Source organism: Carcharhinus amblyrhynchos, chromosome 16 (genome assembly GCF_965287045.1).
Source record: "Carcharhinus amblyrhynchos chromosome 16, sCarAmb.v2.hapA, whole genome shotgun sequence".
Lineage (NCBI taxonomy): Eukaryota > Metazoa > Chordata > Chondrichthyes > Carcharhiniformes > Carcharhinidae > Carcharhinus > Carcharhinus amblyrhynchos.
In genome coordinates this window covers 15,709,138-15,724,646 of record NC_137339.1, presented here as the reverse complement: position 1 = coordinate 15,724,646, position 15,509 = coordinate 15,709,138, and the positions used below count along the sequence as shown (strand labels likewise).

General features: G+C 43.1%; 1 long non-coding RNA gene across 1 annotated transcript in view; it reads left to right on the top strand.

Annotated features, from left to right (window-relative positions):
* LOC145353635 (uncharacterized) overlaps window positions 1-15,509 on the top strand; it is an 81,599-nt gene that overhangs the window by 34,156 nt on the left and 31,934 nt on the right. Inside the window, exon 2 of the long non-coding RNA XR_013888750.1 lies at window positions 1,946-2,189. This is a non-coding gene — a long non-coding RNA (uncharacterized LOC145353635). The remainder of the gene's footprint in view (window positions 1-1,945; window positions 2,190-15,509) is intronic.

Genomic DNA, 15,509 nt, shown 5'->3' with positions numbered 1-15,509 from the left:
TCCCCTCATTCTTCTAAACTCTAACGAGTACAAGCCTAGTTTATTCAGCCTCTCCTCATAGCTCAATCCCCTCAACTCCGGTATCAGCCTAGTAAACCTCCTCTGCACTCCCTCCAGGGCCAAAATATCCTTGCGCAGGTGCGGCGCCCAAAACTGCACACAGTACTCCAGCTGCGGCCTCACCAATGCCCTATACAGCTGCAGCAAGACCTCCCTACTTTTATATTCAATCCCCCTCGCTATGAACGCCAGCATCCCATTCTCCTTCCTGACCACCCGCTGCACCTGCAAGCTGGGTTTTTGCGATTCATGCACAAGGACCCCGAGGTCCCTCTGCACCGTCGCCTGCTGCAGTTTTTCGCCACGTAAGTAATAGTCCTTCCTACCATTCTTCCTACCATACATCAGCGCAGGCTTGGTGAGCTGAGGGTCCTGTTGCCTGCACTTTGTTATGTTGTTATTTATGACATCCATTTGTTTGCAATTTTGTTCTAAGAATGTCTTACAAGTGTATCAAATGTTGCACAATAATCCCACAAATGATATTTTTGATGAAAACCAGAAGTGAACCTGTTTAGAAGTTGGAAAATAACTCATTGTCATGACTACCTATTTGATTTGATTTGATTTAGTATTGTCATGTGTATTAGCATGTGACAAAAATATTGTTTCTTGCACACTATACAGACAAAACATACCTTTCATAGAGAAGGAAACTAGAGGGTGCAGAATGTCGTGTTATAGTCATAGCTAGGGTGTAGAAAAAGATCAACTTAATGCAAGGTAAGTCCATTCAAAAGTCTGACAGGAGCAGGGAAGAAGCTGTTCTTGAGTCAATTGGCACGTGACCTCAGACTTTTGTATCTTTTCCCTGAAGTAAATTTGAGCCAAAGCAAAACAATTGAATAACTGGGATAAGCCAGTGAAGGTTTCATTGTTGCTTTATCCAAACAACCAATACTACCAAAGAGATCAATATAGAAGTACAATAGTTGTATGTTCAAACAGTACAAGGCAGGATGAACAAGGATTCAGGAAAGAGATTTCAATGGAGCTGAGATCAGGAATTTGGGGTAACATTATCCCGAGCTCCACTAGTGTGTTCAATGTCGGGCATGGTGGGAGAATACATCGAGAGGCCAGAAATCGGTTTTACAGCAACGTGAATTTACAGCGAGATCTTCTACTGATGCCCATGGTGGGTCAGAAGCTGGTATGAACACCATTTGTATCCTGTTAATGGGATACAAATGTAGCCCCAACCTCCCCACATCAGATTCTCCATGATGTTGGCATGAAGTATGTTTAGAACAACAAGACATACAGGTGGCAGCGTTTATCTGAACAACGCCTGGGGCTGCCTCCAGAGTTCAGGATGGAGGCCACCCACAACACTGGACCCTGGAACACCTCAGCAGTGGGTCAGGAGAAGCATCTATAGGTGGACTTTCCAGATCAGCGGAGGCAATGGCCCGGTGGTATTATCGCTAGACTATTAATCCAGAAATTCAGCTAATGCTCTGGGGTTCTGGGTTCGTATCCCACCACAGCAGATGGTGAAATTTGAATTCAATTAAAAAAATCTGGAATTAAGAATCTACTGATGACTATGAAACGATTGTCAGAAAAACTGATCTGACTCACTAATGTCCTTTAGGGAAGGAAATCGGCTGTTCTTACCTGGTCTGGCCTACATGTGACTCCAGCACCACAGCAATGTGGTTGACTCGCAACTGCCCTCTGAAATGGCCTAGCAAGACGCTGAGTTCAAGAGCAACTAGGGATGGACAATAAATGCTGGCCAACCAGTGACATCCATGTCCCACGAATGAATTAAAAAGAATGTCCAAGTGGTGTACCCAAGAGGGCCCAGTCTCAGAATATTTCAAGAGATTTATCTCAGGAGATCCAAGTTCTGGTCTTACAGATCTATCTTCCTTTTCAGGAGGTCTATGTTCTGCCTTCAATGACGGGTCAATGGACGCCTTTCCAATATGGCACCCAGAAATGGTGTTGGACCACGCGACATCCAGGACTGCGCCACCACTGAGTATGGCCAAAACACCCAGAGACATAATTAATGAGATTGAAGTTGGGAGATTTGGTGTGTCTTTCCACTCTGTGTTCCTGCACCCGCCACAGCCCTTAGTCTTGAAAAATTCCACCGTTGGATTAAAAAAAAATTAAAGGTTGCCATATAAATATACTTACAATGAATGAAAATGATATGTAAAGCTAGATTTGTGTCATCAATGAGGTATTAGACAACCATGATAATTTCTTTGCATAATTTATATTAACATTGTACAAATGACTTTGTGTAATTTTGCTTTTTATTTTACTTAGCTGCACATTCATCTTCACAGAAAATATGCACTATTTTTGATGTCAGTATTAAAGTGTAGTCTCTTTCGTGTTTCAATCTTCTGGTTACCACTAGCTCTACAGAATCCGCCAAGTGGTCAGGAGGTAGACTGACTGTCAATGATAAATCATTACTGTTCAGTGAGAGAATGCCGTGACCCGTGGTTTGTAAATGTATTGAGCTGTCTAGATTATTCTTTTTATTTTTCCCCAGCTGTATTTTTATCTGATTCAAACAGAAACATGAGAAAAATATATCATTAAATTCAGTGACCTTGAAATTCAGACATAAGACATGAATATATGAATGCTCAGCGCATGCGCCTGAAGTTTCTTTCTCCGATATATACGGATTAGTGTTACCACCAAAATTACATGGAACCAATTTCCAAATAAGTATTTTAAGTATTTATGTATTATTACCATAAGCAGCATATTTTTGAGACTAATGTTTTGAAGATGATTTTGAAAATGTTGATATGCCATCATTAATATCCATCTATGATATGCAGAACTAAGTCAGAATTTAATATTAAATGAATTCATTAAAAATATTGGGCATGCTTAGCCAAGGAAGACATATTTTAATAGCCCATCTTTAAATCACAGGGCCCAGTTGTTTCAATCAAGGAAATAGTAACAAAGCCCAGTTACCAATTTACTTTAGACCAATGCTTCTTGGACGTAATGCTATGATCTGTATTATAAGTTACATGAGTAGGTAGTAGCGACTTAACTGCTGCCTGGACAGAAGACTGGAAGTTAGTATCCTTCTCCTATTTTGCAATGGATCTAAAATGTTAGCAATTATTATATATGGCAAGGACTAAGATCTTGGAATTTGCTATAGAGATAGATAGGGTCTTGATTTTTTTATTCATTCATTCCTGGGACATGGGCATCGCTGGCTGGCCTGCATTTATTGTCCATATTTTGTTGCCCTTGGAAGATCAGTTGAGAGTCAACCATATTTTTGTGGACCTGGAATCACATGTGGGCCAGACCAAGTAAGGTCAGCAGATTTCCATCCTTAAAGGACATTGGTGAAGCTGATGGGTTTTTCCTGACATTTGACAATGGTTTCATGGTCATTAGTAGATTCTTAGTTCCATTTATTTTCTTATTGAATTCAAATTCCACCATCTGCCTTGGCAGAATTCATAGAACATAGAACAGTACAGCACAGTACAGGCCCTTTGGCCCTCAATGTTGTGCCGATCTATGTCCAAATCCAAGATCAAGCTACCCCACTGCCTATAATTCTGGTTTGCTCCATGCCCTATCCAGTAACCACTTGTAAGTGTCCAGTAAGTGTCCAACTCCACTATCACAGCAGACAGTCCATTCCACACTCCAACCACTTTCTGAGTGAAGAATCTACCTCAGGCATCCCTCCTATATCTCCCACCATGAACCTTATAATTATGTCCCCTAGTAACAGCAACATCCATCTGAGGAAATAGTCTCTGCACGTCCACTCTATCTATCCTTCTCATCATCTTATAAACCTCTATTAAGTCACCTCTCATCCTCCTCCGCTCTAAAGAGAAAAGCTCCAGCTCCCTCAACCTTTCCTCATAAGACCTACCCTCCAAACCAGGCAGCATCCTGGTAAATCTCTTCTGCATTCTCTCTAATGCTTCCACATCCTTCTTATAGTGAGGTGACCAGAACTGAACACAATATTCCAAATGTGGTCTCACCAATGTCCGGTGTAGTTGCAGGATAACCCTACGGCTCTTAAACTCAAACCTCCTATTAATAAACGCTAACACACTATAAGTCTTCTTCACAGCTCTATCCACTTGAGTGGCAGCCTTCAAAGATCTGTGGATATGAACCCCAAGATCTCTATGTTCCTTCACATTCCTCAGAACCCTGCAATTCACATTCAAGTTTGTCCTACCAAAATGAATCACCTCGCACTTATCAGGGTTAAACTCCATCTGCCACTTTTCGGCTCAGCTCTGCATCCTATCAATGTCTCTATGCAGCCTGCAAGACTCCTCCACCTCATCCACTACTCCACCAACCTTGGTGTCATCAGCAAATTTACTAACCCACCCTTCAGCCCCCTCTTCCAAGTCATTGATAAAAATCACAAATAGCAGAGGACCCAGCACTGACTCCTGTGGTACACCGCTGATAACCGGCCTCCAGTCTGAAAATGTCCCTTCCACCCCCCTCTGTCTTCAATGAGACAGCCAGTTACTTATCCAATTGGCCAAATTTCCTTCGATCCCACACCTCTTTATCTTCTTCATGAGCCAAACCCAGATTCGAACCCAGGTCCCTGGAGCATCAGCTGAGTTTGTGGATTAAGAATCTAGCGATAATACCACTAGGCCATTGCCTAGTGATCATAGGTAAGGGGATCAAAGGTTGCAGGAAAAAGGCAAGAGAATGTGATTGAGAAAGATATCAGCCATGATTGAATAGTGGAGCAGACTCAATGGGCCCAATGACCAAATTCTGTTCCTATGTCTCATGGTCTTATGTTTTTCCAATGTGAGAGCATGTACTGATGACATTAATTGGAGTAAATTTCCTTGGATTTCTCCACATAAGGCTTTGCAATATACAGCAATTTCTTTCATGTACGTTTAGTTTCATATTTTTATAGTGGGTGAAGGCAACTCAAAACTTGATAGGCAACTGTCTCCTGAGCTGTTCCTACCATCATTATCGACCATTATTCACTGCTACCGGATGTTTCTTCACCTACACACCCAATGACCTCACTACAACCTATGAAGAGTGCTGATATCTGAACTTGACAGTTACTCCCCTACAGATTTACAAAGTCTTAATACTCTTCCTCACGTTTTAGGAAATTTTATGGCCTTGCTTGTCCCAAAACCATAAAATCCCACCTAAGGCCTGCAGAGCTTTCCATCGCCCACCCCTCTTCTGCTCTGATTCCCATGGCGGGCAGGGCAGTAACATTCCAGCCTATGTCTTGTTCAGTCATGCAATATGGGAAAGTTAGCGAGTAGCTGCTTAAAAGGAAAGTGTGGGATATGGGATACGTGTGTTGAAAGTTGCAGAAGCAAGAGGGAATGAGGGTGGAGAGGCGATAAATGAAAAGGTAAATTTGTAATATGATGTGAAGAACTAGTGATAGGAGGAGAAGGTGGTTTTACACACAGGGAGGAGATGAGGGAGGGGAGAGGGCATTTCTGAGTGGTGGGAGAAGAAGTGCCATGTGGTAGTGTAGATTGAATTGGAGAGGTCAAGTGCGCAGCTCATCTTTGCTATTCTTACGTCATTGAAACCAGGTCCTGAGGGCAATGCTGATGGTATTTCTATCCAGGCCTGCTTAGTAATGGCTTTGGAGATGCTTCAGGTGAAGGAAAGCTTCCTCTTTTGCTTGACTTTGCGCACTAACATATCTGGGGAGTTATTTCAAAAAGCATGGGGGCAGATTTTCTACTCGCAGAATCCCTACAGTGCAAAAGGAGGCCATTCAGACCATCAAGACCACACCAACAACAAACCCACCCAGGCCCTTTCCCTGTAACCCCATGTTTCTACCTTACTAATCACGCTGACACTAAGGAGAAATTTAGCATGGCCAATCAACCTAACATCATCTTTGGACTGTGGGAGGAAACCAGAGTACCCGTCACACAGACCCGGTGAGAATGTGCAAACTCCATACAGACAGTCACCCAAGGCCAGAATTGAGTCTGGATCCCTGTAGCTGTGAGGCAGCAGTGCTAACCACTGTGCCACGGCATCGCAGCCAGGATATCCCTTTTAGTGTTGCTCTATGAAAAATCCAAGCAGAGAATTACAAAGTTGCTTTAAGAGCAACACCTTCACTTTATATAGGACCGGGAGCGGATAGCCCATCCATCTGATGAAAATGAGGCCCGTCAGTCAAAATTATGCTAGTTTCATGCCTGTCACCTATTGGGGGCTGGGTTAAAACCTCATTTCTGACAGTGATACTTATGAGAAGAAATTCTCATTTCCATTGCAATGGATTTACTGGACAGAATCCTCCAAACTATTTCGACAAAAAGTATCTTTGGCCGCAACTAGCATCTTAATGACACAAATATGTCCATTAAGGAATTGGTGTAATGCGGGAACTAAAAATAGCTCTTAGGATATCGGTTTGTTAATAAGCTTAGTCTCATTGTGTCATTTCGAAGTTGAAAAATAACATGCTGCATGCGGTCTACGGAGATATTCAGAGTACACAGCTTCTGTTTGAAAGCCAGATCCTGAGATGCGTAGAAAAATACCTCTAGAAATGATTTAATCCAAAGTTGCATGGGTTGGTAGTGTATTGTTAATCTGGCGTCATTTTCACAATGACAAGACATGGTTAATGCTTGTTCCAGCAACATTTTAGCTTTACATTCCTATGTTTAAAAATATTTAATATTCAGAAATGTACTCACAATCTTGTATCAAGGGTGTCAAGGAAGAAATTTAGACTACGGGCTGAATTCTCTGACCTTGCCCACAGCTGGGGTTATCCAGTCCCTCTGCAGCAAGCAGATATTTGGCTGAGCGTCAGATTTTCCATTCTGGCCAGTAACGGAAGTGGGGTGTGAACGACCACAGAATTATATATATATAGAAAAAGTAAGGTCTGAGATACCTGAAGTTATAATCCAATGGAAAATATAAAATATCTGACAACTTTGCAAAAACCATGCAATAAAAGTAAAGTGTAGTCTGTTAACAAAAGCTTTTCTGTTAGTGAATGCTTGTGCTGGCCTTGTCCACCATCACTTTCTTGGTCCTTGGAGGTCAGTGCTATAGGTTGAGAGTCGGTAGATTTGAAACTGAGATGAGGAGGAACTACCTCTGGCAGAGGGTGGTGAATTTGTAGAATTCGCTGTCCCATAATGTGGTAGAGTCCAAATTAAATGGTTTCAAGAAGGAGATAGATATATTTCTGATTTAAAACAGCTTATAAAGGGATATGGGGAACAGGTAGGGAGGCAAATTTGAGACCAGGGAGAGATCAGTCATGAATGGCTGAATTTGCCTACTTCTGCTCCTAATTCCTATGTTCCTATGACACACTCCTTCCTGAACCTATGTATTATGACCAGTCCAATGTGATATTATGATGGAACAGGCAGATATGAAATGGGTTTATTTAATAAATCCATCTTTATTTATTTATTGGAAGCCTTCCTCTGCATGACAGCAGACCTCTGGCACTTTTGAAGTTAGAAACCATAGAATTCCTACAGTGCAGGAGGAGGCCATTTGGCCCATCAAGTCTGCAGTGACAACAATCCCACCCCAGACCCTACTCCCACAAACCCACACATTTACCCCATTAATCCCTCTAACCAACACATCCCAGGACACTGTTGGCAATTTAGCATAGCCAATCATCCTAACCCGCACATCTTTGGAATGTGGGAGGAAATTGGAGCACCCGGAGGAAACCCATGCAGACATAGGGAGAATGTGTAAACTCCACATAGACAGTCACCCAAGCTGGAATCGAACGCAGGTCCCTGAGCTGTGAGGCAGCAGTGCTAACCACTGTGCCACCGTGCCACCCTGCAGTTCTCGATATATTTCTCCTCATTTCTTGGAGGTGACTTTATCTGCTGAGTCAATGTCTTAGCAGAGTCAAGACATACATTCCACTGTGACTGGTTATGAAACTTTAACCTACCCTCTTCCATGTGTTAATCTTATTTCACTTCATAAGATCAAAGCAAAAATATTCCCTTTGAGAAACCCATGTTCAGGATGCAAAGCAGTAAATTGAACAGAGCTGTATAAAAGTGACAGCAGAAGTCCTGATTCCCTCAGTCTTAAGTAGTAAAAATGAATGTAACTCTCTGTCCCCGGGACAATCTTTCTCCCCACAGTGATGAGATACCGTACTGACACAAACAACAACTGGAACACCAAGGTGGTACAGATCAGGCAACCAAATACCAGTCTACAAATTGACCTTTTCAACATGTTCTGTCTCAGGAATATCTTGAAATAATTCTCCCCACCACTGAAAATGATGTGTGGTGATGATAATTTGGGGAAATTTGGGGTTATAAGTGGAGAGGAATGGGCTGGAGGGATGTAGGGTATATAGCTGAAAATGCCAAGCTTGCAGAAGTGGATATTTTAAATATTGGAAACTCTTTATGTGTCCTAGCATGCTTCTCAAACAGGCCGAAAGAAGTCCTTGACAAAATCCAGCAGCTATCGATCTCTCCACAAGAGCCAGATAAATAGGGCTGTGAATAATAAGACAAGAGGGAAGTCTTTAATTGGATCTAGCAAGTTATCGCTCTCCCACTAGGGCTAGTCTAAAAAGAATACAAACAAGATAAGGCGAGATTTAAAGCAGAACAAGAAGTTTCACATGAAGGCGGAGGAGGAATAGATTTCTGATGTTAACATGCCTCCCAGTGGAACCCGGTAATTTTGTCTGTCGTATTAATCGCAGCAACCTGTTGGTACTAGCCACTGTTGAATGTAAGAATTGTGTTCTGCTAGTGAATCAGCTTGTTAACTCTAATTGCCATGCAGTCTGTTAAATCTATTAAATATTCCTGTCATATACTGGGCCCGATTTTACCACGGTGTTGCGCCTGTTTTTGGGCACAATAACTTGGTAAAGTTGGACATGAGGTGAGTAATGCGATCCATGCCCGCTTCCACGTCGGTTCTCCCTTTACCAAGGCCCGAAAACGGCCACGATCAGGACCGTAACCAAAATGGGCGCAACGGCCATTTAAAGGTATTTGCATGCATTTAAATTGGCTTAATGGGCTGTACACCCAACCTTACCAACACTTCCCCCTTTACCACCACGTTCACCCATCCAGAATCAGCATGAAACAAAGATGCTCTACAAAAGTCCAATTCGGGCACTCCAGTTAGTGAGCGTCTGATGACTTTCTGCTTGAGATCAGTTGGGGGGGAGGGGGAGGGGGGGGGTGGTGTGGTTGGGTCTGTTGCCACTCTGCCTGTGATCAGTGGAGAGGAAAGGGGTTCCTCTGCCACCCTGCTTGAGATTAGTGGTGGGGCGTGGAGGGGGGTGGTGGTCTGCTGCCACTTGTGTGAAATTGGTGGAAGGAAGGGGGGTGGACCTGCGATCGGTCTGGGTGGTGCGGGGACTGGGGGGATAAGGGGCCATGATGTGGAGATGCCGGCGTTGGACTGGGGTAAACACACTAAGAAGTCTGACAACACCAGTTTTAAGTCCAACCGATTTATTTGATAGTAAACTCACAAGCTTTCAAGGTTAACCTCTTCGTCAGGTGAACCTCGAAAGCTTATGAGTTTACTATCAAATAAATCGATGGGACTTAAACCTGGTGTTGTCAGACTTCTTACCGGGGATAAGGGGGTCAGTAATGTTGTAAGGTGGGGCAATGTCTGTGATAGCCAGGGAGAGGCATTATCCAGCCTGGAAGGGATGTGGCAGGGAGCAGCATTCTATCTTTTCTTTCTGCACATGCGCAGTTGGAGGTGCCGATCGGAGCTGCAGGGTTTTGGGCAGGTTAAGCCCCACCCACAGGCTTCTGCAGAGCGATTTGGAGTCGCTGATATGTTTTCAGGCACAGTGCGTATGCAGGCGCCTGAGAACAGATCTAAAACGCTCCCAGTTTCAAGTCCGCCCAGCACTTAGAATCAAAATGGTAAAATAGGGCCAACTATGTTGGTTTAGTTACCTTTGAAGTCTTGGACAGGGGCCCTCTTGATCCAATCTAAAGAGTTTTATTGGAGGAATTAGAACATAAGAACATAAGAAATAGGAGCAGGAGTAGGCCAACTAGCCCTTCGAGCCTGCCCCGCCATTCAATAAGATCATGGCTGATCTGTTGTAGCTCAGTTCCACATTCCCGCCCTCTCCCCATAACCCTTAATCCCCTCTCTTATCAAAAACCCATCAACCTGCGTCTTAAAAATATTTAGCGAGGTAGCCTCCACCACTTCAACGGGCAGAGAATTCCAGAGATTCACCACCCTTTGAGTGAAGAAGTTCCTCCTGAACTCTGTTCTAAACCGCCCCCCCTTTATCTTGAGGCTGTGCCCCCTAGTCCTACTATCCTTTCTGAGCGGGAAGAGTCTCTCCACCTCTATCCTATCCATCCCATTCATCATCTTATACGTCTCAATAAGATCTCCCCTCATTCTTCTAAACTCTAACGAGTACAAGCCTAGTTTATTCAGCCTCTCCTCAGAGGTCAACCCCCTCAACTCTGGCATCAGCCTAGTAAACCTCCTCTGCACTCCCTCCAAGGCCAAAATATCCTTGCGTAAGTACGGCGCCCAAAACTGCACGCAGTACTCCAGCTGCGGCCTCACCAATGCCCTATACAGCCGCAGCAAGACCTCCCTACTTTTATGTTCAATCCCCCTCGCTATGAAGGCCACCATCCCATTCGCCTTCCTGACCACCTGCTGCACCTGCAAGCTGGGTTTTTGCGACTCATGCACAAGGACCCCGAGGTCCCTCTGCACCGTCGCCTGCTGCAGTTTTTCTCCACGTAAGTAATAATCCTTCCTACCATTATTCCTACCAAAGTGGACCACCTCGCACTTACCAACATTAAATTCCATTTGCCATTTCCTGGCCCATTCGCCCAGCCTATCTAGATCCTTCTGTAGACTCTCCCCACCCTCCGCACACATTGCTTTGCTGTGGAGGATTTGAGTTGGAGGTTTTTAAGAAATAATCCTTCCATTTAACACCCTAAGTCCCAAAATGCACAGCAACTCAGGTTAATCCAGGCCAGTATGGCATGTTAAAAGTTGTAGAAGATGAGAGGGCTCATCTGATGAAGGAGCAGTGCTCTGAAAGCTCGTGATTCTAAATAAACCTATTGGATTTTAACCTGGTGTTGTGAGACCTCTTAAGATGAAAGAAAGCTTGACATGGAGATTAGCAAGCATGAGAGCCAAACTGCTCCTATCAGACATTTTGTTCCCAAGCATCTATGCTGGCATGGTACATGCACTTGGCAATGACCGTGTGCAGGAGACATTTGGATTCACAGACTCCCAATCCAGTGCGAAATGAACTATCCATTCCAGCTTCAGTCAGCATGTACCACAGTATAATGTTTCTGCCACTTCCCAGGCTATCCTGGGATCATCTGCGATATCAGTCAATTTGCTGCCCACATACATATATCAAAGATGTCATTGATGCACAGCCTGGTCAAAACCTTCAACCCCTTTTCCACTAAATAACAATTGCAACATGGCAGCCTTCTTATCTCACTGCATTTCCCAAATTAAAGAGCATGCGGCCATCAAACAATTGTGCATTAGTGTATCATGCACGTAGATTGTTTGACATCAGTGTTTTATTTGTCAAATCCTTTGACAATGTGAAAGTGCCAAAGGTGCCAATTGTAATTTGTAACTCGATTGGGTGTTTTGCTGAAGTATTGGCGGGTATGACCATGAAAGAGCTGTGAGTTTGCGTGTGAGCTTAGCAAATGCTGACCTGTGTCCAGCAGCACATCCCAAGTGCCTTCCAGTGGTATCGAGTAACAACCATGACGCATATGATTCAACTTAAACAATTGCAATGCTTTATTTTATTAAAGTTCAACTTAATCACTAAACATCCCAATTATACCAACCAAACACTTTCCTATAATGTCTGGTATTACCCATCTGTTCTCAGGTTGATCAAGCTTGCTGGCGGGGTGTTTGCTCACGAAATTCAACATTGGGTCTGATTCTGGGGTTTTGGTCCCAGGTTGTCCTGCTTCGCCTGGTCTTCAGTCTTCCTTTTATCCTTTCTATTCCATGACAACAGCCACTGGAATTTGGCTTATCAGTGGTATCGTACAATTGATTTAACTCAACTTCACAATGGACTCCACCTCATGGTGAAGACATCTCCGGCTCCAAATGTGATCAGTTCTGTTGTGAAATTGTTAAAGTACAATAGAACTATGAATCCCTCCAGTGCAGAAAGAGAGCATTCAGCCCATCGAGTCTGCATGACTCTCCGAAAAGGCATCCCACCTAGGTCCTCAACTCTTCCCTCTCCCTGTAACCCCACACATTTACCATGGCTAACACACACATCTTTTGGAAACTAAGGGGCAATTTAGCATGACTAATCCATCCAACCCTGGAGCATGGGAAGAAACTGGAGCACCCAGAAGAAGAATGCGTAGACATAGGGAGAATGTGTAAATTCAACATAGACAGTCACCCTTGACCAGAATTGGGTCCCTGGCGCTTAGAGGCAGCAGTGCTAACGCCTGTACCACTGTGTTGCACAATATCACAGCAAATGTCACAACTCACAGTTAAACAGTGTCCAATAAGCTTTTTATCATTCAGGAATGTAATCAGCAGTCCCTGCTCATGTCCATTTCTCTGCAGTTGCTGTCTTCTGACATATCCTTTTCAGATTAACCCTTTACTGGGTATCACAGTCCACCCTGTTATAATTCAGGTCAGAAACTCGAAAGTAATTCTTAAAGCCCAATAACTTTTACCAATTACAAACAAAGAAAAATGATGCTATTGTATAAACATTAACAAATATACAAAATGTTCCAATCAAACAAACTTTCCTATGCAAAATGCCTGCCACAAGTTTAGCACAGAAAATGCAAATGCTCATGTGATGCTGGAAGTTAGTCCTTTGGTTAGAGAATTGAAACTGACATCTCAGCCTTGTAATTTCCAGCAGCCTTCTTGATGCACACATAGATAATCTTGAAGTCAGAACAACTTCCCAAAACACCAGTGTGAGAAAGAGAGGTTCTGGATACTAACTAGCAACCCACCAGCAGCATAATTTTCAGGCCAGGAAGCCTTATTTCCAGTTAGCCAGCAGGATTTCCAATACCAGGAATAAAGAGAGAAACACTGTTTTCAGTCTGATGTATACCCTCTTCTAAACTAAAACTGCTGCCAGCAGCTAAATTGAAAGTGAAACCTTGAATTCACTAGGAAGAAGAAAAGAAAACTGTCCAATACACATGACCTGCCAACCTGTCTTCCCCCTAACAATGCAGGGTCATAAAAATTCCTAGCAAGTACCTAAGGCCCAGAGTTAATATAAACAAAATCTCATTTAAGCCATTGAAGCAGCAATAAAAGGACTTTTGGCAGCCAGCCAATGTAAAACCAAAGCTGTTATAGCTGCAGAGAACATGATTTAAAAAAAAAATTTCTTAAACAAACACTAATGTCAGACCCCTTTCATCCTTGCTGCTAAGTCAAGTAAGATCACAAACATTAGATACATTGATTCATTGTGTAACTTTCATTCTAATTTCTACTTAAGCTTGATGTGTAGCACAATTACAACCTACACTTGATGTGAGAAATCGCTGATACAAAAAACAAGCTTCTCGATATACAGACAACAATCACAAGCTAACACCATTGCCTGAATACCTAGCACAATGCATACATGATCAAAGTCCGAGGAAGACTCATTACTTCTTTTGCTGACCACTACCATGTATATTCTGGCAGGAGGTGGATCCCTATTACATTTTCTTTGATTGAGACTTCAGGCTGATACATCTTTACTCTGTTGTATTAATGCACGCAATCTAAAGTAATCTAACTTCAGGGTTGGCAAAGGAGGTAGGTATTGAATATTTAAGAAGTTGACAGACATGCTTTGCTCCGTCATGTGCAACTGACGTAGGTGGATGGCATTGTTCAACATCATACCATCCCACAATCCATTCATGCATATTGATTCTGGGTATGAATTTGGGTTTGTTAGTTCATAGGGTCTGGTTATTACTGGCAACAACTGGCAGATATGACAAGGGCATTTAAGGGGTTTTTAGATTAGCACATGAGTATGCAAGAATAGAGGGATATGGACCAAGGGCAGGCAAAAGGGATGAGTTCAATTTGGTGACATGTTTGGCACAACATCAAGACAATCTGTTCCTGTGCTGTACTGTTCTAGGTTCTATGTTCTGATCCATTATCATCAATCCGTTTATGACAAATGCACTTTTTGGGGCATTTCGAGACTCTCAAGGAGAGAGTGTCTGTTTCTTGAATTTCCAACTTCTCCTTTGCAAGAGAATAGAACCAAATATGGGCATTTTCCAGCTCACAGTTAGTTATGTGAATTCCTGTAATATTCCCACCATTCCACCTTACCCAGCATGGGGCTGTCCATCAGTACCATAATGAGTGCCCATTTCTGAAGGTTACTTTCGCCATCTGGAGGATAGGATGTACCTTGTCTGCACTTTCCTTTGTTACCTAGCCCTGAGCTACATACCCAATCAACCAGTTATTCACCGGAATTCTACCATCCTGCCTGCCATGGAATCGACGAGTGGATAGTGGAAATGTCCATTGACGTCGGGCTGGATTTTCAGGTCTTGGGTCAAGCGAGGCTGCAAAATCCCGCCCATTATGTTTATTGGGACAGACCATGCATGGTTATTAGTGATTTTCATCCCCTGTCCTCTTTTGGTGCCTTTTTCGATTGCAGGACCAAGATAATGGCCTCAACTAAAGCTGTCCACCAGTTGCCACATATTAAACAATTAATGTTCGGATTTGTCGCATTATTAATTCCTCCTTGGACCATGGCTAGATTCTCTGACCACTTCTGAGTTTTCTCAGTCATGTTTTTAATTCCCTTTGTATTTACTTGTATCCTATAATTGCTTATTGAACTGTTTACTTATTTCGATGCCCTGGTGTATGATTTTCTTTAATTGGTGGCTAAACTGAAATATCCATGCAATGCTGCCTGATCGACCAAGTTAAGCAATCCAAGACCCCTACCTGCTAAGCTCATTCAGACTCCTAGCACTGACCATTTTCTACACCTTTTAGCCACACCATCCCTGTCATGAGATCTCCTATGCCAATGCTTTAACAGCTGCCTGACATGATTCTGAATAACTACTTTAGATGGGGTATGATCACAATGAGAAGACCACATAGGATACAGGTCAAACAGCACCTTTCTGAGTTTTACGTAACATTCATAATGCATATTGTATATGGTAGTCCTGCTATCAGCCCTAAGTTATTGGTGACATTTCAGGGCATTTACAATTCTCACGGTCCTTTAGATTCTGCTGTAGTTTTCCAGTAGGGCACTTGGACACTTTACTGACGCTTCTGGATCCACCACATTCCCTAGGTCTTAGTTTCATATCGACAAAAGCCCTAGCCGTCTA